This window comes from Syngnathus floridae, chromosome 7 (genome assembly GCF_059516105.1).
Source record: "Syngnathus floridae isolate MCC-2025c chromosome 7, RoL_Sflo_1.0, whole genome shotgun sequence".
Taxonomy (NCBI): Eukaryota; Metazoa; Chordata; class Actinopteri; order Syngnathiformes; family Syngnathidae; genus Syngnathus; species Syngnathus floridae.
In genome coordinates this window covers 16,872,501-16,897,557 of record NC_142419.1, presented here as the reverse complement: position 1 = coordinate 16,897,557, position 25,057 = coordinate 16,872,501, and the positions used below count along the sequence as shown (strand labels likewise).

At 42.5% G+C, this 25,057-nt stretch overlaps 1 protein-coding gene across 1 annotated transcript in view; it reads right to left on the bottom strand.

Annotated features, from left to right (window-relative positions):
- Nucleotides 1–25,057, bottom strand: part of schip1 (schwannomin interacting protein 1) — a 137,379-nt gene that overhangs the window by 104,192 nt on the left and 8,130 nt on the right. The gene's annotated exons all lie outside the window — the stretch shown is intronic.

Here is a 25,057-nt window from a genome sequence, read left to right as displayed (position 1 = left end):
CGTAAAGGCAATTAATCTGGCCATAAACAAGCCGTCACGCCTGTCCGAGCCACGCAGCCGCCAGCGAGCGTGACAACGGCATCCTGGGAGGAAGAGCGAGATGAAACTCTTGTTTCTCCTGGCTCAACTCCTCATTATCTTTCTGCATGGTGCTCGCTGATAAATCCAAAAGATAGCAACACTTTTGCTCTGCCTTTAATCCAGAACGTGCTATCTTAAACCTGCAGTGGTAGATGGAGGTTGAGTAATAAAGGCTTTGGTGGGCCCAATGCAGACTGCAGGCAGATTTTGATTTAATGCAAATGAGTTTGACCCCCGAAGGAAGGAAAAAAAAATATTATTACTATATATTATTATTTATATTTATTTTATTTTTGACTGACACTGACAGCAGAGGCATGCCTGAGATTCTTTTTTTTTTGGTTATGTAAAAGGAAAAAAGCTTTGTCACTTTTGATTAAAATTGTTTTCCTCTCCTCTCTAGTGAGATAACTCATCTTCATTTTCCCCTTACAATTTTTTTTTTTGAGGAAAAAAACATTATCCAAAGTGATTTAAATCTTTTGTTTCCCCGGTTGACATTTCTATGAAATCCATGCATGTGCTTCATCCCCCACTTGCGCTTTAATTATTCGGTGCCGCACCGATGATTGCAGATAATGAGTCGCATGCCTTCCCCCGATTGCGTAATAACAGTGCTGCAATTGCCTGCGCTAAGAAGTAGTTAGCGGTAGTAGTAGCGGGATTGTGTGTGTGTGTGCCATATTGCCCGCGGCGACACTTTAACCAGATGCATCAGTAATGGAGGAGAAGGTGTAACAATGCTGAGGAGACACAATATCATTCCGGAGCTATTGGCTATGAAAGGATGCGTGGAGACAAATCACAAAGATATTCAAGGACAGGTGGAGAGAAGAAAAAAAAAAAGTCTATTGTCAGACCGTACAAAAATAGTCAACTCCACCAGAGGTCAAGAATAGAATATAAAGCCAAGGCTCCCACAGCTCCACTTTTCCGTTACATCCAATTATCTTTTGTTAAAAACATTCTTGGCCATTATTTCGGGGAAGCGTGACATTATCGAGCGTCGGGGAACCCTGAAAGTATTAACGTGGTCCCGCTGCGCCTTTTAAACAATAACTCTGCCCTTCAGGGGGAAAAGAAATGCACGTTAATAAAAATATGATCATTTAGCACAAGGTATGAGCAGGCGATGGAGTGGATGAAGGTTAGATTAAAAACATCTCAGAAGGTAGGAAGAGTTGGAAAGTTGGCCAACTCGACAGTGAGCTACTTTCTGTGTGCACTTTGGCCACTAGGGGGCAGTATAGTCCGTTTTTCGCAGAGGATAAAGAATATATGCTTTTGAATGTTTTTATATCGTGTGCCGAAGCATTGCTGTTAAAAAAATGTTGGCGAATACTTTGCAAAGAGCGAAGTTATTATTAATTTCTGTGACAAGTGCGTGTTTGCGTAACAAGTTAGCGTGAGCGCCCCCGCACATGAGCAATTAATGTCAGGTGGTATCACACTCGGGTCAAGGATAATTCACTTTGCAGCGGCGCATCTGTCTCTCGAGCAGAAACCTGTGCTTCAATTAAAGCGTGAGCATTTGGAGCTGAGCCTCCAGAGCCTTAAGTGCATGTCATAAAGACAGAAGAGACCGGCCTGCTCATGTCCTGACACTTAAGTGATGGATGAGAGGAATAAATCAGCAGAAACAGCAACGCCCAGCGAGTCGTCTGCTTAGATAAAGTGACAACTTAGACACACTTTGGTGCGTAAATACGATCGTGAACAGACTTAACAGTAGACGAGAACAGGCTGAAGAACTCGTGAATGTGGCGGCCATCTTGACTTTCCCGTTAAAATCAATATACGGACGTACAGTACGGCGGCGGCCGTGTTAGCGTGGACGTTAGCATTGCCGTATTGATCGGTTCATAAGTATGAATGCTTTTTTTAGTTTCAAGTTTCTTTATATTTATTAATATTTTTTTCAATAGGTGTGCAAGGTTCAATCAACCAAATGCACGATTTCTTTCTTTTTCAATTTCTCCATTGAGCAGTTAAGTGAGGAGAGAAATACTTTCCATGCAGGTGTGTGTGTGCATTTGTGTGTGTGTGCTATTCATCAAACAGAGCCCACCTGAAGCTTTGAGTGACAGATACATGGGTAACTGTCACTGGCTCACAGCTGATGAATATTCACAATAATCTTGCTGCATTATTTACTGTGCACCCGCACACACACTCAACCTGACAAGCATCAGCCCAAAGGGGTGACCTTGACGTAAAAACGCACTTTAACGACTGTAAATTTCCTCCCCTGTCAATGTTGACCACGTCCAGTTCTCTTCGATTAGGGATATATCACTTAGGTGTCTCAAAAATAGCTTGCAAGCATGTATGAATGCATGCATGTGCTTTACAGTAAGGCTCTGGAGAGCAGTCGAAGAGGCAGCAAGTTCCTTCTAACTTCTGAATAAAACATTCCATTTGTAGCCAACAGAGGCGCGCCATAAATCACCTTCCCCGCAACCCGCCGAGCGTAGGGGATGAGATGGGGCGTACGTGTTGCAAGCAGAAAGAGATGCAAGCAGGGCTTGTAATAGTGAAAGATGTTTGAAGAGGGAGTGAAATGAAATAAGATGGAGAGCGGAAATCAAACGTGGTGAGACGGAGGAATTTTTGGGACTTGCACAAACAGACGGAGCGCTATTTGGCACAAAGCCTCCGGGCTGACAGCTCCGCGCAATGTGTCACAATAGTGGAAGCCATTCAATAAATTCTAAAGATGTCAAGATGGTTTGATGAGACGTATATGTTTACAAACAAATCATTCAGCGGCTGCTTAGCGCATTGCTAATTTGACAAGCTAATACAACTTCTTCTAGAAATCATAGTTAACATAGAAATCTACATTTTCACTCAAACTGGACTCAACAACACAGAAGATCCAAATTAAAGAAACAGCTAGCTATCGTGTAGCTAGCATGAAAAGCTAACAAAGCATTCTAAATTTTCACTCAGTGCTTCTTCTTGTCACCAAAATATTGGGCATTCGTTCATTTTGTTTTGATGTTCTTTGTGAGATAGGGGCTACTTTTTATTAGCCGTTCTAAAAAGATGTCAATACTCTCAACTACGCGACGGCTAGCAAGGACACGGCGCATTTGACAAACCGCAGGGCTGTAAATGTAATTAGCAGTTTTCACAATGAACCTGGGACCTGTCGTGACACATTTGTGTGCTAGGAAATGCAACATTGGTGTGCAGCTGGTGCAGGGCATCCAGCCCAGTCCCAAAAACAGACCTCGGTTCCAGTCCAAATTGTGTTGCGAATTGGGCAAAAAAGGGCAAAGACATTTTTCAGAAGTTCTTCTAAATAAATATCTGGTGCTTTCCAGGGCTTCAAAGGTCAACGGAAATGAGCGCTGGTAGTTTGACGTGTTGTTTGACTGATAATTCCAGGTCGGACTACAGCTGATGAATTGCCCACCAAGCACGCGTACGGTTTTACGGCAGCAGGTCTGCTACGGAGTCAACGAGACAGTTAAAAGGCCCTCTTGCCGCTTTGAGGCGGAGAGAAGTCGACATATTTATCTATGTTGGAAGTTATGCTGCCTATGCGCAATGACCACGGTGGGAGTAAGTGGGACATAAGTCATAAAATGTTGCTCAAAGCAGAACGAGGACAGCGAATCGCAGGAGGGGTCCACGCGCCGCAAAGGAACACAGCAGCGTAGCCCGTTAGCCAAAGAATTTAGTGGGCCAAAGTTGCCAGCGGAACTTTTTGCTAGGAGGGGGTATTTAAAAGTTGTTTATTCCGCCGAGGGCGGGATATGGAAACTTTGTTTGGCAAACAAAGTGAACAAATAAAGTCAATCCAAAGTAGGTCAAGACCAAGGTGATTTTTTATTTTATTTTTTAAATCCATTCGTGCTATTCACACCCGCTAAAGTGTTTCAGCCTCGGCTAATAGCTTGCCCCGCAAATTTACAGCCAGCACATGCGCTCGCATTTAGCCGGCGCGCCGTATATCAACGTGCTCCCAACGAGAACGGACGCGGGCGCAAAGCGCTGGATAATAAATTCCCGCTCTGGAGTTGGATGTTGGCATGAAACTGAATAAAAGACAGCTCCTTGTGTTTTATATTTGTTTAGTTTTAATGGAGCGCATATTTACTACTTCCACGGTCACAGTACGCCTTTGTCCCCCCTTGCGTGGAATTTATAAATTCACACTTATTCCACAACTGAGTGAAGCATCTTGCGCCGCATTCTTCTTTTGTCTTATTTACCTGACGCTACGTGCCTAGCAGATAAATAGGCGGCACGTTTAGAGGGGGGGCAGCTAACAGCTGGTAGCGGCTCACGGTGCAAACAGGCGTTCGGTACGAGCGAGCGAGCCGGTATTGAAACGCAGAGAGGGGGGAAAAAAAACACACATTACGGGCATGTTGCAGGGGTAATGGACTCGGTAATTGCTTAGCAACAGGCAACCTGTCTAGCGAGGTATCCACTGCAGGTCGGCTTGTGTGTGCGCAAGACACACACACTCGCACACCCGGGCAACAACATTTATGTTTTCACTTTGCCCATCTCGCCGAGTCTCCCCTGCTGCTCGCGCTGCCCCGCTGATCGCGTTTGTGTCAGATCCATCACAACACCTCTAAGCTTCACCGACAGCTAGTGTGCGGCAACAGACACTCGACGAAGAAAAGGAGGGTGATGATGATGTGCGGGAGAAAAAGAAGTGTCGCAGAGTCTTGAATCATCTCAAAAAATTGAATGGATTCATGATTTTTAAGAGGTGTTTTTCAGATTATGCAAAACTGATCAAAGTTGTGTTTGAGGCCTTCGGCGATTCCTGGACAAATTTGCATCTTAGCGATCCTGACCCAAAGTTTGACTAACCCAAATTTTAAACCTAACCCATGACACAGTGAGGCTCACGAATATAATTTAGGAAACTCACATCTAAGACTGCTTTGAAGACACACACAAAAAAAAATCAAAAAGAAATAAAAAGACATCTTTGTCAACTGATCCAAAAATACGTCCTCCGAGAAGACAGCCCACATCAACCATGATCTAATATATAATCTAGTACCCATCCTTCCATTTTCCACATCGCACTATTCAGGGTCACGGGCAAGCTGGTGTCAATCCCATTTGATTTAAAGCGAGAGGCGTCGGCAGGCCCTGAAAAGATCACGTGTCAATCGTGGAGCTGACATATGGAGACGGACAAGCATTGAAATTCACAATCGCACCTTCAGGCGATTTCGATTCTTCAAGGAACCTGAATCATAAATACCGTATGATCTTAAATAGTAGCCGGAATTTTGATGGACAACCTCGTCGTCTTCTTGAACTAATAAACACCTTCTCGACAAGTACAAGGCTCGAAAAAAAATTAAAAAATTTAGGGCATCATCGAAACACATCCAATTATAAAACTGACACCGGTACTACAGCACTAGCTAGCAACAAGCTAGCAAGAAGCATGAAGTGTTTTACAAACCTACAAAATTTCACCGTAAAGAAAAATAAAATATTTTGAGCCGTGAAGTAGATGCTGTTATCATTGAGTTATCTTTCCATGGCATCTATCAATACAAGTTAGCAAAAGGTTGGTGAGCTCGAGTGGGGCTTTGAAGCTCACAAGTAGGCGGCGGCTTGAGAGAAGAACCACTGTGGGAGAATTGCCATTCCCGCCTATGATCTCAAGAGATCGATCCTGGATGTGCATTTTGGTCGATTTTCAATTTGAAGTTGAAATTGTGACAACATGTCGTGAGGGAAGATTGTCCCTGCAGGGTGGACGGCGTCTTTCAAGTAAAGATGAAGTGAGTCGCGGCGGACTCCCAGGAGAGCCGCGACCGGGCTCGGCTTTTACGTGCTGCATTTATCTGGCCCACCCTTAGTAATGTGTGTGGTTTCATACAATAAAATAGTTCGAAACTAGAACAATACTCAGTAAATCGCAAACCCCTGCTAACTGTTATCAAAAGTGATTTGTGTTAGCGGTGATGGAAAAAAATGACCGGACTGGAGCATTTTTGTGATTCTGAGAGAAGGGGTGTGTTTACTTCATGACTCACATTGATAAAAATGAATTTCTGAAAGATTTTTTGTTGTTGTTGATTCGTCAGTTCAAAGAGAACGACAGAAGGTGATCAGACGAGGAGACGCCATTTGGATTCAATGGAAGTAACCTGATCAACTAGGACTGAAATGGGAAAGGATTTTTTTTTTAGGATGCTGATCCAACAAATAATAATGATAACAAAAACTGCTCGCCTAGGTGAGTCACCAACAATGACACTAAAGTGCTAGTTTTGTATAAGTACACTTTTTGGATTTTGATTTGGATGGATGGATGCATGGATGGATGGATGGATGGATGGATGGATGGATGGATGGATGGATGGATGGATGGATGGATGGATGGAGAGAAAGAGAGGGAGAGACGGGCATGGCTGGAGTTTCAGACATCCTGGCAGCCCGCCATTTGCCTACTGGCATGGTGACATATGACACATTGTGGAACGGAACCTCCCCGTGGGAATAATAAAGGACAAGAGGCGAGACGGTGGACCGAGGAGGACGAGGGGCAGATAGCGGAGATGTACATCAAAAGAAATGACGTGGAAAAAGTGGGAGAAAAGCAGATGAAAATGTGAAATCAAAGTACGTGGGCTGTGCAGATGCAAACGGAAGGAAGTGTGTTTAGTCGAGCTGAAAAGAAGAGGACGACCAAAGACTTGTGCAAAAAAAATGAATAATTCAAATCGGGAAAACAAGGGAATCAGCAGAAAAAGAAAGCACCTGGTCACACCCGAACGGCGAGCGCCATTTGCGTCTTTCCAACCCAAAAACTTTCATTTGCGATGCGGCGCAGGTTCACGCCTTTGACACTCTGACCTTTCCCCCCGCCCCCACTCGAGGGAGCCTGTTATTTACCTCCCAAATACCTGACCAATGCGGTATTTTAAAATCGTCAGGGCGTGCTGGGATTGTCGACTCTGAGCTGGACCGAGGCCAAAAACTCCGGCCGGCGTCACCAAATCACGCTAACGCTACACTAATAGCTACAACACAAGGGCTGGAGCAAATTGGATTTCTCTTGCCGGTATATATTGGTTTCAGTATTGAAAGCTGGCACGGTATAAAATCTACATTTATTTAGACTCAGCTGTATTGATGTCAGCTCGCCAGAACACAGTAAATATTGAGTTTTGGAAATGTTTGCAAGTGCACCAGTGGGTGATTACTGACCCTCTGCGTCTACCGCTTCATCTCTCCATCTATCTTGGCGGCACACAACTTAACCACGCTCCTGCCGGCTCTCCATTTATCCCTCGGAATAAATTCTCTGTTATGGTGTCTCATAAAACAGACAAGTTTCACCCGCGCAGGACTCCAATATATACTTGCATCCTTGCACATATACTGTGATTAACGCCGGAACAATCAGATAAACCCAAACTGTGTAAAAAAAAAACAGGGGGAAAAGTCATTCTCAACTAGATTTAGCGGTAAATCTTTGAAAGGCTTTTTATTATGTTTATAAGCAAACTATTTTCCGGTTGTATAAGCTTCACGCTTCAAAAGAACTTTGCAGCGGCGGACATTTTGATATGATTATGTGAAAACACGCATTTCAAATGGATGGGGTTAGCAGGTAGCACGTTATGTTGCTAAAACTATATCAAGAAAAGCTGCCTAAAAAAAAGAAGCCAAATGGAGTTTAGTACTTGAAGGAAACAAGCAGAGGACGCTTTTGAAAAAGGCTCAACTTGTTTGTTAGCTAATGAAGTCATTTCAACAAAGCCTGCCGGGGCCACGGTAGCTGCCCAGATTATTTTCGGGGAGCGTTTGTGTTGCGACGTGACAAGAGTTCCCAAATATGAAAATTTGGCTGACCATTTCAACCGCAAGAAATGTAGCCAGGCTAGCTAAGGTCGTGGCTTTAGCTTAATATACAAACACAAGCTACCGCTAGCAAACACCGGTCGTTAGCGCGAAATTAGCTTTGCCTGTAGTAGACACTTTGTACCTCAAGAACTCCTACTTTGAGAAGTAATTCGAGTTTTAGGTCCATTCCGATGATTGATCGGAACAGAACATGACAACTATTTTCTTGAATTTATTCCACGCGTTTAAATCCAACTAAATAGCGCGCAGCCATGAATGGCTGCTGTGCGTCGTTGGAGACACACGCATGCCATTATGAGAATTGCCTTCTAATGATCTATTTTTGTGGCTCTCTAGTCTACACTTTAATGGTAAAGCCTTCAATCAGACTAGGCTGGAGCGATCAATGTTGGCATTGATGGTCACTTCCCACACACATTTACTCTTTCCTTCCCCCATAAAGTGACGATTTCCCTCCTCCCTCTGTCTGCTCTTTGTCTGACGAGCTTTATCTAAAAGTTAATCTCCTTAAAACAACAATCCGCCGCCGCCGCCGCCGCCCCTCCTCATCCTTCTCTCCGGCTTGGTCTTAACGGCCTTCTTCTTTCATTCGTCTCCGCAGTCGGAGACCTCTCCATCTTTCCTCGGGTCTGGCCTGCCAGCTTTCCCTCATTTCTCGCCGCTCACATGTCCAGCCATCACTCTTTGCAGCCGCAACAACTCCACTTTTGTTTCCCCCCGCGGACGACCTTGATGGATGGCTGTCTTTGCGAGCCGTACGCGGCGTCACATCATTTTCAAGGTCAAGCTAGACAATGCTCGTATCCATGCAACAGAGCTGGACATCAATTTCCTTAATAGCAGTTATTGGAGAGGATAGTAACCGTAAAGTAACAACAGAAGACTTATAAATGGCTTCAATCAAAAAGTTTGAGTGTATTTGACACTTTCAGTCAATACAGGGAGGAAACGACCAAAAAATCCAAGTGGAAGGTTTTCCAGAAGAGGAGATGAAGGTAAAGAGTTGCACGGCGAGACGGCAAAGTTGCGTGAGCGCTGATTTAAAGACCAGAGGGAGATGAAAGGGTGAGGCCACCCTGGGCAACACGGTGACAAAATATGGAATGGAAGAACATAGTATAGTTGAGTTACACAAAGTGTCGCTGGAGTTGGCTTCCAGGCAGTTACTTGAAAAGCGTAAGTTCCTCGCGTGTTTATTGGTCTACGAAGAGAAGAGTCACTGCGTAGTAAAGTTTAAAATGGCCGCAATGGTGAGTCACCTTTGTTGTTTGGGGTCTTTTATAGGGATAATTGTATTTCCCTAAATTTAGGTGACTTTTGTGTCACAAATGACGAAAAAAAAGTTTTTCCTTTCAATGTGACGTAGACAGTCCAGCAGAATATCTACAAAAAGTGTCAGGGCCTCTTTAATAAGCTGCACTAATACCCGTCATTCTCTGCAGAGGATAAAGAATATCTGCCTTTCAGACTTAATTATTTAAAAGTATTATGACGGCCCATCGACGGCATTTTTCGCTTAGTGCCCAATGACGGTCTGCTGGGATCGACTCCTGCTCCCGTCAACAAGATAAGCGCTACGGCAAGAAGAATGGACCGCGGTTCATATTTTCCAATAAGACAATAGGCGTCAACAAGATAGCCACCTGGATTGCGCAACAATTACCAGCGGACCAAGCGGCCAACAGAAGACGACGCCAACAATGGCCGCTTAATTGTGAACTCAGCGATAATGGCGGCCCTCGGCCTTTCCTCATTACGACGGCGGGCTCTCCGCCAACGCCATCTGCAGCGGCGCTCGCACTCAGCTGCGTCTTACTCAAGCATATTATGCCCGGCATAATTGCCGCATTACTGAATGTCAATATAACAATAATCAAGGGGCCAAAGACAACGAGGGCAAATCTTGGAATAACATTCGCTCTCGGCTAATTTGCGAGCTCGGACGACATTTGTATCACGGACTGTCCGAGTTAATGAGTCGTTATTGGAAAAGTGCGGACGAAACGATCAACTTTGTTGTGGCGGCTGCTGAGGAATCAAGATGGTCTGTTGCTGTGACTCGATACGCCGAGCTTATCTCACTGTAAGGACCGCGAGTGCTCGTGAGAGATAAGACGGAGATCTACACCCTCTCTCGGGACATTTTACAATCGAGAGAAAGGACGAGTGGATTTTGATATTTACCATCTGAATTCAATCGTACACAACAGCCTGGGTGTTTTATCTCGGCCCAAGTGGATCAAGTGGGAAAACATTGTCCAGCCTCATTTCAAGCTCCATTGGGTGTAGCTTGCTATTTAACGGCGGAAACAATGTGCAATTAGCAAGTCTCAACACTTGTAATTGCCGATGTAAAGTTGAGAAATGGGATCTTGATTTCCCAAACCTGAGAACTTTCCATTTACTGCGAACGCGTTAAGTGCTTCTGAGTGATGAATGTGTCACTTGTCGATGTCAACACATCATTTTTATTGGTGAGGTGGGCAAAGACAGAAATCACCTAGCACAAAGTGGACGAAAAAAAAAATGGAGTTAAATTTCCCGACATTAAAACAACAGTCGGTGAGTTTGCAAAGTCCGCAAGCCAATGACGATATCCGAATGTGACCTGATAAAAATGTGAATGAATGCGATTGGTTGAACGGCTTAGGGGGCGTGGCCTGTGATTTAGATGACGACTGAACACTTTAGCTAACAGATTTAAGCTGAAATTTAAGCTAGTCCAAGTGTTTTAATTAAATTTTCCTCCCACTGTATTCCTCCAAAACAATTTTTCAATTGTGACATGAAGCAATGATATATTTTAAAATGCACATTACGACCGCTTGCCTGCCTGGAGCAGAATAGCGCAAGCTAACACTCACAGTGAGCAGTCAACTGACAGCTCACTAACTCCGCTAGCACTTAAATCACACTTTTCGGCATCCGTCAGACGGTCTGTCCAACAATGTTTCTTAAATAGTGCCGTTGGAGTCACGCTTTAGTGACCGAGACAAACTAATGGCATGAAGAGTCAGCCAGGCAAACGGTCGGCCGAAACGGGGGACCGCGACTGTCAGGTATTTTAAAGGATGCGGCGGAGGGCCGTACAAACAGACACAGATCTTCCCCTCGGCTCGACAATTTACAGTTGACGCGTCTTTTATGGTCGTGGGGACGAACGAGAAGGAGGCTGCGCAACCTTGAAGTGAAGAGAAGGTTGAGGCGCTGATAAATCTGAAACGCCGCTGCGTTGGTGGGACAGGAAATAACTAACAAAAGCCGCATGGACGAGAAGCAAACGAGAAGAACAGCTCTGACCTTGACACCTCGTGTACTCTTTAAAACTAATAAAAACTCCAGCGTGTTTTAAAGCAGCAAAAAAATGTGGGATTGAATGAGGGAGTCGAACTCAATCAGGGTTGTGAAACTCATTTTTGACGTAGACAAAGTTTTCTTCGGAGGGCCATTATGATTTTCAACGCCTTATATTATATTATATAGCAGCAAACTGATGAATAACTAGTTCAGAAATCAGAGACAAGTAAAAACTGTTCAAATATGTTAAAAAGTTGAATGGTAATATATATTTAAAAGTGAATTTTTAGTGTTGACACATGATATCGATGCATAAATTGTACATAAAACAATGTTGTGGGTCCGTATCTAGCCCCCAGGCCTTGGGTTTGACACCAATGACCCTGGCAGCCAAAACCAGCACCGAAAATCTTTTTTTTTTTTGTTGAAAAATGAGGACGTATTTCTTTCATATTAGTAATATGCAAAAAGTTATATTTTTGAAGCAATTCAATTTTTCTTTTCAAAATTTTACTGAGACTTTTACACATGGCAATTGTTAATCATGGTCACCGGTTATAGTTAATAAAGTTATCTCGGTGTCTATACTTCGTCACCTGGAACTGATATTTCCATTTCCATTAAATCGAAATCCAAATTGTATTCAATTTCAGAGTTCCTGTTATATAATTAACATGTATCATGATTCCTACGCCGCTTACTTTCCTCTCACATTGCTGCTGGCAGCAGCCAGATAGCTTCCGGGCAAATTTCCAATAAGAGCGACAGGCGTGACGACGCCTTATATTTGTCGATCTAACATCTCATTCGGGTCTGTAAACGAGCCGCTTTTTTGCAGCACCTTATCAGGACGGGAGCAAGGCAGCTGAATATAGATGGGAATTGCCCGGGCGTGATTACCACCTCAAAAAGCTGATTGTTATCGGTGCAATGTTAAGTCTATCTGGGACATTGCAGCTTGCTATAGTTAACGAGGGGCGGTGGGGATTTGTATTCCGCAAATTGGGGTTTGCGGATGTCACCCCGGAGCTCACGTGGGCTCACCTTGTCGTCGGTGTCGGACTTTCGTCAGCTTTGAATCTAAATGCCGAGCATGCTGAGAATTACAACTGGATTTGAAGTTTGTTTTGGAAACTTGACTTTCTTGGATGTGGTTATCATCAAAATCTGAAAAAAAAATCATTCATGTTTTTATTTTTTTTCGTCTGATAGCCTGCCAAAAGTAAACATTGCACTAGTTTGACCTCATCTATCGCTATCATCTTCCGTTTTGACATCGTTCGACATAAAAATGGTTCGGTAATCACCATTTGCAATCTCATTTTCTTATTAAGCCCCCCCCCTTCAAAAAAGACACAAAGTGTGGCCTATTTTCTACTCAGTGAAAGGAACTCGGCAAGGAAGAGATCCCCAGATAAGAGGGTAAGAAGTCGAGAAGATGAGGAGCGGACGGAAATGAAGAGGTACGGCGAGAAAAGACAACCTGATAAGAGGAAAAAAAAATATTCCGGAGAAACATCAAAGACACAAAAAGGGTTTCAATGAATTCATCAAGACAACCTGGGAAGTCATTTTAACCTTCCGCTCTACACTAAGATGAAAAAGTCTCATTTTAGAGCGCTCACACACACATCCAAAAAAAGATCTTCTATCAGTTGATGAAAAAAACATGTTTCCATCTGAAGCTCGGATGGTGTTAATACTTTTAGCCTGGAAGTCCTGGCACACTTTGGCTAATGTTCTCTTTCAGCACCGCGGCCGATTGGAGAGCGACTTGAAAAGAGATCCTTCCTTTGTGCCATTCCATCCCATATTTTTTGCCTTCAATCTGCAATCCCTCAAATGGATCCTTCTCAAGACGGAAATCCTGCCGTGTTGTACGTGATTCAGATATAAATTTATGAAGCGCATATATATATATATATATATATATATAGTATATAAGAAAAGTAAACAAAAATATAATATATAATATAAAATATTTCTACAAATATATATAAATATATGTATATATAAATAAATATATATAGTATATAAAAAGTAAATAAAAAATATAATATATAATATAAAATATTTCTACAAATATATATAAATATATGTATATATAAATAAAGTATATTAAAAAATATATCATTTTTTTAACAAAATTTGTAACATTGTAATATTGTTTCTATTTTTTTAAATTTATTTATATATATAGACACAGTGGAAGTTTTACAGTGGTTTCAAAGTTTGTGCCTTTGAATCGAGTTCATTCGTTTATCAGCAAGTTGTCTCTTCAAACTGTGGCAGCTTGTTTCCCTAAAAGCGTGACATTTTGTCTCGGCATCAGCATCTTGCAAAGTCGTCAGAGAATGACTTCAACGATCGGCGTGACTGGCAAATAAAAATGAAGCATAAAACATTCAGGGACTCATTGACAAGCGATAAAAGGTGCGCGCGTGTAATTGAAGCTGCCGTTTTTTGGTGTCCGTTAAGCTCGCCAAACTCGGAATTAAAGAGGGAATTCATTATCTTTACAACAAGTGTGCTTGCTTTATAGGCCATGATGTCATCTGGGGAAAAAAAAAAAGCGACTGGCTTTCTGAGCAGCAAAGGTAAGCAACACCTCGAACATATTTGCTCGGGATCTATTTCAAACTCACTTGCGCCGCAATATTTCATCATCTGGATTGATTAGGAAGCCACGCGTATTTCAAAAGTCTAAGTGGAATATAAGAGTTGAAAGTTTGCCCTCCGGCCGTTATTGGGTACATGTAATTAAATGGCGCCCGGTAATGCCGTTTTAATGAGAGCGGGTTGAAGTGTGTGTGTTTGTGCATATGTGTGTGTGTGCAGGGAAGGATTAAATCAAGATGTCAAATGTACGTCTCGGTCCATATTTACTGCTTTAATAAGAGTTGGCTAAGCAAAGAGAAGAGCTGTGGGGTGCATGGAGCCCATGTCAGCACATATGCAAAAACACACACACACACACACACACATTCACGTTTGCATACCAATACCATCCCGTCCTTGTCAATGTGACCTGTTTTCCATATCAGTCTCTTTAAGAAAGGAGCAAACCTATTGGCTACTTTAAGGCGGTAGCCATATTTACAGCCTTTGGGCATGTGTGTGTGTGTAACTGCTAACAAGCTGTAGGGGTCATCTTGGAAAGACAAGTGCAAAAAGTGTGTGTGCATCTAATTGTGAATGAGGTAGATAAGAGATGGGGAGATAGCAGCGGCTGGGAAAAATGAAGTGTGTGTGCTGGTGGGCTCGATCTAATTAAATGCCCCTTCAGACATGAACTGCCTGCACATAAAGATCCCCGACAACATGGCTCCTGTTCCTTGAGGTGTAACTTCCACGTGTCTGCCCTCGCTAGCGTACACCTCAGGGAGCGTCCACAAATGTTGGAATTGCACCGAGGGGGTCATCTGATGTGGTAGGGGAGGGGGCTGCTTTGGTTGAGGGGGGAGGGGGGGTGATGAGATATAAAAGTCAGGCGATAAACGCGCTGAGCACCGCGCTCGCTATAGAATCTCAATCAGGCCGTAACACAAAGTCAGGGGATTTGTTGGAGCAGTTAAACGTGATATACATCCACTGGCCGCTGCTTTTGGTACGTCTGCACAAGTTAATGAGATCCGATACAAGAGCCGTGTCAAAAGTCAACGGAGCCGGACTTCATTGAAACCGAGATGGAGCACAACAACTGCGGTGAAAGGAAAAAGCGCAGCTAAAGTGAAGATAAACACAATTTGAATGATTTTGAAAATTGCCAAGTATAGAAAATATGACACACCCATGCATAACCTCAAAATATATCATTTTTTTCTTTCCCTGATGTGCGCACACTCGGTGCCAATAACGAGGCACTCTAACGCAACTTTAATGCACAATTTGAATGATTGAAAAAAAATGGTCAAGTATATAAAATATGACATTTGCACATATCTTCCTGATGTGCGCCTACTCGCTGCCAACAACGTGGCACTCTAAACCCAACCAACCCCCCAAAAAATCTACAAAAACAACTATAGCTTCCATTCCGCAGATTTTTTTTAAGCAATTACACAGAACATTTACATAATCATATCATTATTAAAAGTTAACGACTACCGCAATGCATTCTGGGACTTCGCTGACACAGAACAAGCTAGCTTAAATAGGACGAAACAAATATTCTGCACACGCCAATAAAAGTGAATCACACTTTGTCTGCATCTCAAGATAAGAGATCATTGGACCGTGCTAATAAAATCACAACAATGACCAATGTAATTGTTAACACTTAAAACAATTTAACTGCCTCGTGAAGGTTTACGGCCAAAAGATGGACTGGGGGAGAAGGACTTGCTTGTACTGGCCATAGTTATGTCTCAGATATTGATATTTACTTTATCATTCCGCCGCTGCGTCTCGCATTGAGCTTTTCTTCATTAGTGGGCAAACTGCAAAAAAAAAAAATCATTGCATTCCGTGCTGCTATATTACACACACACACAAACACACACGCACTTCAGAGCGTCTCATTTACCAGTCTGAAAGCCTTCGTCATCTATGTGGAGATAAATGTCAGTCGGCGACCCTCCGTCCCGCCGGAGCGTGCCGACAGGAAGGAGGTCTGACCTCGGGCTGGCCGCCCCGCGAGGGGTGGGGGAGGGGCTGTGACAGACGGTATGAACGAGAGGGACGAGAGAGTGAGGGAGCCACACAAAAAGATGGAGGAGTCATTTCTCCTTGACATTAAGCGTAGCAGGGCAGGAGTTGTCCGCCTTCCAAAGAGAGACGTCATAGGGCAGAAAGAAGCTCCTCCGAATAGAGTGGACCATGTGTGTCGATTTATGTGTGTGCGTATTATAAATATTTTTATTGAGGCATGTTGGTAAGAAAGCGGTGAGCATTAAAAAGCCAGAAAGATCAACGAGGATGAAGTCAGAGTACATTTCATAGCGCTGCATTCAGGCCTTGATTTGATTTTTTTTTCAGCGACTAATACGTCTTTGTCATTTGTTGTATATTGGATTTTGTAAATTTGGCTTTTATTGGTCAGAGACAAAGCGAATCTTGAGAAGAAAGGGGCAATATGGATAGTATCGACCTAGATTGCCTCTGACAAGAAGAAAACCGTCAAAACGTACACTATTTTTTTGCGCTGGTTCAGATTAAGTGTTGAAATCGAAACATAAAATGCTAAATAACACGGGCTAAATTGCGTACTGTAAAAAAATTGGCATCATTTCATGTGTAATAAGGTAAATGACAATCGAACATTAGCCAATGTTAGCTAATTTAACACATCCTCCCATTGCTAGTTACAAGTAATTGTATGCAATCATAATAAAACAAACCTACTTAGCATGTTAGCGAAACTAGCGTGTTAGCTAATTTAATACAGCCTCCCATTGCAAGTCGTTTGATTGAATAAACAAACCTAATTAGCATGTGAGCAAAACGAGCGCGAAGCTACTCAACCTGTAACGCGGCTAATGGGTTAAGCTAGTTAACTGCTAGCCAAATCTATGTGCTCATTCGTTGACACCCACGTCACTCACCGTATGTATTTTTGTACGTGTGACATCACACGTTTGAATGTCATGTCTATGCTTTTATTTTGGAAGCTTTCCCAATAGCGCAGAGAGTGGCAGCATGCATTAAAGATGACGTCCGCTCGCTCCTTGGCACTTGCGAACACGGAACGTCTGCGTGTGTGCATGTGTGCAAACATGCGCACGGACACACAAACGGGTTGTTAGACTCTGACGCTTTGGCTCAACCGAAGGTGTAAAAAGCTGACATGCTAAATGTCTCAAAGAGGTTCCAGGGCAGCAATAAAACACAAAATTCACAGTTCGCTCATTCATAATGCAAAGGTGAAAAAGGCCCCGTGTTTGAGCTCCTGCAGGAACAGGAACCCAACGAAATGCATGCTCATGAAAAAAACTGCAAATTTGAATTGTATTACAATGTCAATTTGAATTTGATGAATTGTCCTAAAACCTTACGTCAAGTCGGAGCATACGGCTGCGTTCAGAAGTTATCTACGAAACACTTATGTGGAATTTGACTTCCTTCCTCCTCCTCAAAGAAGAATGACAGAAGGGATTTGGAAGGCGGCTGATGTAATGTAGCTTCAAACAACCCCCCCATAAAAAAAAAAACCATCTCCCGCTGTTCCAGAAAAAAAAAAAAAATCCACAAACCCACTTTCCAACTCTCATTCAAACTGACAGATGACGAGTTGAGGAGGGAACGAGAAAGAGTGACGAGACAACGCCATTGACGGAGAACCACAAAGACTCCATCCCATGCTGAAACTCAAAGTGACACCCATTTTCCAGTGTGTTTGCCCTCCAAACAAGAAATAATTATGGGAGCTTTAGCTCTGCCAGGGCCGGAATGGCATCAAGTGTTGTGTGTTTGCACAGCTCTCGACACCAGAATAGGCTCTTGTGTTCACTTCGCCGTCTGGGACGGAGGAAGCTAAATAAAACACACACGCGAGCACGCGCACACACATTTCGAGAGGCTTGCACAATGCTGCCATCACTGTAACACCTTCTTTAAAAAGCTGAATTTCATTTATAGGTCATATGTGATTGAGCACTCAAACCAACAAGAGCGAGAGAAAAATATGAAATAGTCAAAAAACTGTCCAGTACTTTAATAATAATAATAAATATTATTTTATTTTTTATTATTAACAATAATAAGTGATTAATATATTTGTATTATTATTTATAATAATATTACAGTAATAATTCAACTTTAAAGAATATCCAAATAATTAATTTGCAACAAGTAAAATAATTGTAAATTATAAATTAATTTACTCTATGACATATTTACACTGACTTGTCGAGGTGAGTCCAGTGAAAGGACATCCAAGTTTGCGTGACATTGTTGTCTTTGTGTGCGACGTTAGCCCTCATCGTCACAATAATTAAGATCCCCCCCCCCCCCCCCCCCCATACACACCCCCACTGCCACCTTATCGTGAGTTAACGAGATAATGACTTCTTTTGTCGGCGCAGACATGACAGCATTGTAATTCACAAGCCGTAATTGCACTGTATCATGGTGAAGGTGCGCAAGGTTGCACCATGAGATGTTTTGAGAACAAGCAAACGCGTGAATCGAAAAAAAGACATCAGTTAAAGCCTTCGGAAAAATAACGATATTTCATAGGGAAAGTCGATGAGGAGTCGTAAAAGGAGACGATGGAGTTGCGAGATAATTAAAAACTAAGCTCATAATCTGGCAGCTTCTTCTTCTTATTGTTTGGCTCGCTTCCAATAATTCAGAAGAGATACAGTCGCTCTCTTTTGGATGTCAACAAATAGATAAAGGCCTCCCGGAGGAAAATCATTTTGAATCCCACTGAGCGATGTTTCTAATTTTATGCCCGTCTCGCTCTCTACTCATGATCAGATTGACACAAATGGAAAATGGATGTTGTTTACGCATATTTGCAGTTGGAATTGCGGAGGTTAAAATAGCCTCTGGCTTATTTGTACATTAGCGTATTTAGTACCCGAGGGCATTTACTCAACTGGGGTTTGGTCTATTAAGAGCTAGGTTTGAAATAATTATTTATGCCAAGCAAAAGTGGAATTCCAAACAAAATAAAATGGCTATTATGGAGAAAGGGAATTGAATGCGCCGGATTGGGTGGAAAAAGTAAAAGTTCACATTTTTATCCTAAGAGATGTTTGATTTGATTTATCAGGCCTGGAAAAATCATATATAAAATGATAAAATAATAAAAAAACAAAATATAAATAAAAAATAAATGTAAAAAAAATAATAAAATAATATATGAATAATATATAAAATAATATAATAATAAAAAAGAAAATATAAATGAAAATAAATAAATATAAAAAATGAGATAAAAGTACTGCAATTCAAAAACAAAAAAGTGTGTTTAATAAGCCACACTTCTCAAATTAGATGTTATTAAATCGTGCCTGCGTACTAATCATGTGGCAGCTTCTGTCTCTAAGCAGCAGCAACTCAAAGATATTAAATATTCCGAGCACAGTCACGCTAAAACAACACAGTAATAATGTGCTGACTGGCAGCAGGAGAGAGAGAAAAAAAATAAAATCACTGCACAATTTAATAATCACTTTGTAATCATGAGCGAGCGCCTGTCGTATTTCTTTTCATGTTCTCGGCAGTCGAGGTATTTCGGGTTCAGGAAATGGCGGCGGGCTGGAGAGAACATTGCGAGGTTGATGCTTGATAACATTTTTCAAAATAAATGTTTTACTGTAAACACACACACACACTATTATGTTCATGAGTCATCAGTTAACATTAGCTGCGTATAAACAGCGTTTCCTGTGTACGGTTATTGGCCAGGCGACTTGAAAATGCTTCATGATTTATTTGACATCCGATTGGTGTTTTTCATATGAATTCTAAATGATCCACTTGTCTGTATTATACCTCCTTCAGTTGGGCAAGACATACATGTCAGAAGGAGCAGCACAATGTCTGTTAAATTGAAGCAAAAAATGGCATAACTGTTTTTAATCTATTTTATTGTAGTTTTTTAAAACACAGTGCAATATCATAAACTGCAATTTGACTTTATAAATAAAATGAATTTTTTTAGGGGTAGGGTTGGAACGGATTAAAGTCATTTTCATTCATTTCAATGGGGAAAGATGATTTGAGTGTTTTGAGTTACGACTGTGGTTGTGGAACAAATTAAAGTTATATCGAGAGGACGTCTGCACCTAGATTTTAAGTTTCTTTTCTTTATACAATTTTTTCTGGTAAGGAAAAAAATGTTTTTGCACGAGTCGGGAAACTATTTTGAAGGTTCGCCTACCCGATCTGCAGTTTTTACACGCGATGACAGCTAGTTTTAAAAAAATGAATCATTGTGGACATCCATCCAATACCTTCTTGTAAACATCTTGAAGATGTAAGAAGGGAGCCTTCTGTATTACCTACAGAAAAGCGGTCGGTATAAATACACAAGCCAATACGGGGAAACCTTTACACCCATGTCCCATGCATTATGCAAATAGAAACATCTCCGCAGGCTTCAAAGATTCAATAATCTATGATAGACAAAGCTTCAAAGCCGAGGCCCTTGGCGAAGAACGTTCTCCAACACGAACGGCGTTTTGGCACGCTGGCTTATTTATATGCACAAACACACGGCGAGCCAGGTATTTTCTCATCTCCCTTATGTTCTCCTGTTTTGTGCAGAGTGGAAACTCATTATGAAGCTCACACTACGAGAGGACACCACCTCCGCTTTTGGTGCTGGCTCAGATCAAAAAGACATGAGAAAGGCCAGAAGGAGATCAAATGTGACTTTGACAAATCCGCAGGCTCCCGCCGCATACTGAACACTCTTCACACGAACGTGCGGACGCGAGCTGGCACCGGCAATTTGGACGGAGCAAAGTGCTTAATGGTTGACCTTGAGGAATTTGTTGGATTTTAAAGCAAGTTTACAGATTGTGTTTTCTGTCCGTGGTTGAAAACAAGCAAGGATATCTTCAATTGAGTTGTCAAGCCAACCGGACCTCGAATGGGACCAAATGAGAGCTTCTACTTGTAAGACTTGTTTCTTGAGTCCGCCCACAACTATGTGAAACGGTGCCAAAAATGTCGGAATATGTTTTTAATGAGCAAAATGGCCCCCTACAGTATTGTGACCCATAAAAATAAGTAACAAAACAATTCAACGGTTTTTCACCATGATTTCCTACTTTAATTTAATGGGCCCCCTTCTAATGCGAGTGCCTTGACCACCAGGGGGCGATATAATAAACTCACTTAATATAAATTTGATGATACAACATGAGACCTTCACAATGAAACCGCAGTAATATTGATTGGAAATTTTCCTTACTGAATAACTGATCATCTTATTGATTGGCTGTCGGTATCGTGATATTGATTGTCGATATGTGTTGCGCCACTTATATGACAAAGATGTTAAAAAATACAATTAAATACAATTCCTGATTATTTCTTCTTAGCACAAATCATCCTAAATCGGAACGTAGCATTTCTCAACCGCGCCGTACTTTTCGTTTCATTTTCACAACCCGCTAAAATTAAATCTTACGATTGACTGAGTCCGGCTCGTACGTTGAAGCCTTTTATTTGCAACCTTGCTATCCCCCTCCAAGGACTAACTAGCAATTTGCGTCTCCTTGCAGCCGAATGTCCACATCGCAAGGATGCTGTCGGAGGAGGATTACAATGCCTCTGATCTTGTTAATGGATATTAATAATAGATGACCGGAGAAATGAGGAAGGAGGGTGGGAAGGGTGATGGTGGAGCGAGATGATAGAAAGGGATCAAGTTGGAGAAAGGGGGGGGGGGGTTTCCTATCGGCGGAGGTCAGGGTAGAAGCTCTCCTCTGCTCCTTAAGCCGCTACTCCGATCTCCTCCTGGGATCTCATTACGGCCAACTGGCTGCCTACGAAAACCGAAGCCCATCTGCCTATGAGCTAAAGAGGGGTACAAAGTGGAACGGGAAGAAAATATAACAGGAGCCGCCACTTAATCACTGCCTGCATTTCCAACTTTAAAAAAAAAGGATCTCATAACTCCAAAGTTGCAGAATTGCATCCTCTGGAGGAGCTAAACGCTCTCACTCAACCACAGTCCACTAGCTTAATAGCTGGACAGCTCATATTTCCCGAAGAAGGAATGCTTTGGGTTGTTGAGGTGATCAAGGGAAGAAAAGGCTGAGTGGGAAAGATAAACATCAAGACGACAAGGAAGCCTGCTGAGGAACGTTCTCACCAACATGAACACTCTTAAGTACTCATCCACGTTAAAGCTTGAAGTCTCGAATCGCTATTTGTATCTCAGATTCCGATTACACGATTTAGAGCGATTCGGCACGTCTGCGAAATGAACGTTAGTTTTATGGAAGACACTAAATCATCCCATTTTTTGGAAGGGTGTGTATTTTCCGTATCCACACACATTAGTCAAGGATTGGCGTGGGTTGGACTGGAGACAGAGTGACCCATATACCTTAGAACGTAATCTCACGGCGACTTTAATGCAGAGCGATCATCACTCCAGAATCCACTCCATGTTCTCCCCCCCCCCCTCCCTTTTACAGCTCATCAGCCATCCATCGTCCCCGCCACACGTCCCGGAGTGATCAGCACGCTCTCATCTTTCCTCCGCCACACTGTCCGGCCGTGATGAATCCCCGAGAAATCTTCCCGATGGGTTTTTTACAAAATCGATGGCTTTTGCTTGAGCGTCACCGAATGGTTTTTACGTCTGTGTGGAAGTTATTGTATTATAAAATATGAGGTTTTATTAAAAAATAATAATAGTGATGATGGAGCCAGGGGGCGGGGCATGCACACGAAAAATGACAGATTAAACATTAAATACATCTGAGACCTAATGGACTTCCATATTTGTTGAATCGATATTGTTCCTGGCATCGCTAATGTCCAAACGGAGGGTCGGCATTAACGTCTCCCTCTATTTATTTTACAGAGGAACATTGCAAAGATGCGCTCGGAGAGTTTGGTAATTAGTCACATCCCGTTCGAGCCCAGTTATTGAAAGATAAAAATCAAAAGCATTACAAGCTTCCCACATTATGCTGATTTACAACCCGGATTCTATTACGCGTAACGGGCTTAAAACCCCTAATAAACACGGATTAAATATCCCCGTCTTTAACATAAGTGTGTCTCAAATAAAACGTGAAATAAAAATAATAAAAGCGGCGCGGTTGACGACGTACTCGGACGGCATCCAGTTGATATTTTGCACGAGCAATTACATTTTCTGCCATAACCGATACAAATGTTGCCGCCGCCCAGGAAGCCGGCCGGGATGAGTTTTGACAGTAAATAAGCTAATAGGCAAATGGCACGGCTATTAAATGAGTTAAACCCGATCGATGTCAACTCTGGAGCAGAGGTATATAAATTTATTTCAAATGAGTCACCGGGTGACACCAATAAAGCAAGTCATCTGTTAGCATCTGTCTGCTGAAACGAGGGACTGCTGTGTGTGTGTGCACATCTCCATGTGTGTGTGTTTTTTTTTTTTTTTTTTTAGGGGTATGGATGAAGCCGTCACTTGCCTTTGTGAGAGTGCAAGGCTGTGAGAGATGAGAGAATGATCTCCAGCGTAAGGATGCAGGAATGCTTACACTAACACTTTCTCTGCTACAGGAATGTCAAAAAAAAAAAAAAAAAAAAACGTGGCATGGCCGGGAGCCGATCAATGTCCACACCGCAAACACGGCCATGCACGCGCAAACCCGTTTGTTGGCAATTTCCCATCTTGCCGAATATTAGCAGAGGAGTAGAAGTGTTATTACTTCCTGGGCAATGACGCGTTGGGCGCTTCATCGGCAACAAAGCGGCGATCATTACAATAAATGAAACCAACGGACTGCGACTGTCTGGCGGCCCGTTCAATCTTGGCGAAAATCGGTCGAGGTAGGCTCCGGTTCAGAGAAAATGGATGAATTTATTTGAACTTAATGTGGTACATGGACCAACGATTCAATATTGTCTTTCAAATAAAAACAATGGTGTTCATGAAAAAAAAAAAAAAAAACTCAATTGCCTTACTGGAACTTTACTAAAAACAGATTCAGAACTGCCTCTAATATTCACCAAAACAGTTCGGCGGGAGTAATTGCGGACTAAATTGTTCCGGAACACCGCTCAGCGTCAGATTCAAAACGCTGCGGTCGTTAAATGCAAAACAAGCTGCTTTATAATCACCGACGGCAACGCTACATCCAACCATCCAAGCCTCTGCAGATCTTTCCCCATTCACATAAAACTGCAAAGCGCTTTCCCTCGTAAGCATCCTGTACAATCCGGAATTTGTCATTTTCGACACAAGCGTCCCCTGTCGTAAAACGTCCAAATGTCATCGTGTTGATTTGCCGGGAGCTGACACGCCGTGTCTATTAAAGGCTGCGTTGGTACACACCCCTGCAGGAGAGCAACGAGTTTGGAGCACTCAACCCCCGCAGGTGGACAAAAAAAAAAAGGGGAGGGGGGGGGGGGAGCGGGTTGTTCAAAGTGTCAGCTCTATTGATTTACTATCGGAAGGCCGAGAGCGGGGCATGTCGGACTCATCGCCTCGGTGTAAAGGTAATAGTTTACAGCGGGTCGGAATACACGCGAGAGAAGATTCCCGGGGAGTTGCGGCTAAGTTGACAAACAAAGCTTTAATTCTTGTTTGGAGATGGAAAGCAAAGGGCGAAAAACCCCGTGCGGGCGTGTCGCTCGGTGTTCAATGGCTGAGCTTCATGAAATATTCATCAAGCATGTTTGAACCCTGCACACTAGCTCGCCCCCTCCCCCTCCCCTTACAGACCGGCAGGAGGAAGAGTCCATAGGTGTCGAACTCAAGGCCCGGGGGCCAGATAGGGCCCGCCACATCATTTTATGTGGCCCGCAAAGACCCATTTTGCAAATTGTCTTCATTATTTAAAAAGAGCTATTGCTAGCAATTTTTTTATTATCATTCATCTTTTTGAACTACAGTTTTTACTCTGATTTTAAAACTAGTTATCCAGTCATAATGGCCCTCCGAGGGAAAATATGATTACAATGCGGCCCGTGACAAAAATAAGTTTCACAACCTTGTTGAGTGGTCACCGATACCGAGTACCGATACCTGTAAAATTTCATTCAGCATAACATTGTGAGCAAAATCTTCATTTATGAGGTGGAATATAGTAGTGTAAGAAAAAAAAAAAAAACGTGCACTACTTCCCTGAAAAGAGCTTTTTTTTGTGTGGGTGAATCTGTGTCCCAGTTTGAGTATTAAAATAGCCCT